The following is a 671-nucleotide window of genomic DNA, read 5'->3' as shown; positions in this document are numbered from 1 at the left end:
AGTCTTGAATGACTTGTAATAGAAGTAAAATATATATATATATATATATATATAAACCTAATAAAAATAACAAACAACTAAATTACTAAAACTAATCAAAATGAAAATGAAAAGAGAAAATATTAAATTAAAATCTAACAAAATTAACAAAAACTATAATAGTATATCAATGATGCTAAAATAAAACTGTTTATAGTCATAAAAAAAGATTTCATTTTAAAAATCTGCTTTACCTGGCAACAGCTCCTTTTCTGTACTGTTGGATGGTTGGTCAGCGGCTGATATAACAGCAGTCTGAAGGCATAAATCGCGTCCAGACAGCAGGCCGAGTGTGTTGAAGGTAGAGGCCCACTGACTAATGGGCTCTTCTTGCCGTCCGGTGAGAACACTCATGGACGGATCGGATTTGGGTCCGGTTACAACTTTCCTCGTCTCTTCAACTCCACGCTGAAGAAGTCTGTAGTACAGCAAAGCCCGGTCACGCACACACACGTCGCTCTCTTCCTCTGCGGTGGACCAAAAAATATTGTAAATGAATCACAGAAGCAAGAAGCTCTTGACTAAATGTGTCAAAGGACACATTGCTTCTATTTAACATTGTCTGTAAACATGCTCTACACACCAATACAGTAATGTAAAAGACGGCCCAGCATGTCTTGAGTCTCAGCGGG

The 671-nt window shown here is 37.4% G+C and overlaps 1 long non-coding RNA gene across 1 annotated transcript; it reads right to left on the bottom strand.

The window, feature by feature from the left end:
• On the bottom strand, window positions 1-671 carry LOC107735196 (uncharacterized). The gene is made up of 3 exons (XR_001639322.1): window positions 623-671; window positions 234-506; window positions 1-12 (listed from the first exon to the last, which is right to left on the bottom strand). It is a non-coding gene; the product is annotated as an uncharacterized LOC107735196 (long non-coding RNA).

Source organism: Sinocyclocheilus rhinocerous, unplaced genomic scaffold (genome assembly GCF_001515625.1).
Source record: "Sinocyclocheilus rhinocerous isolate Xijiao unplaced genomic scaffold, SAMN03320098_v1.1 C35862178, whole genome shotgun sequence".
Taxonomy (NCBI): Eukaryota; Metazoa; Chordata; class Actinopteri; order Cypriniformes; family Cyprinidae; genus Sinocyclocheilus; species Sinocyclocheilus rhinocerous.
Note: the sequence above shows the minus strand (reverse complement) of the source record. Positions and strands in the feature narration are given on the sequence as shown.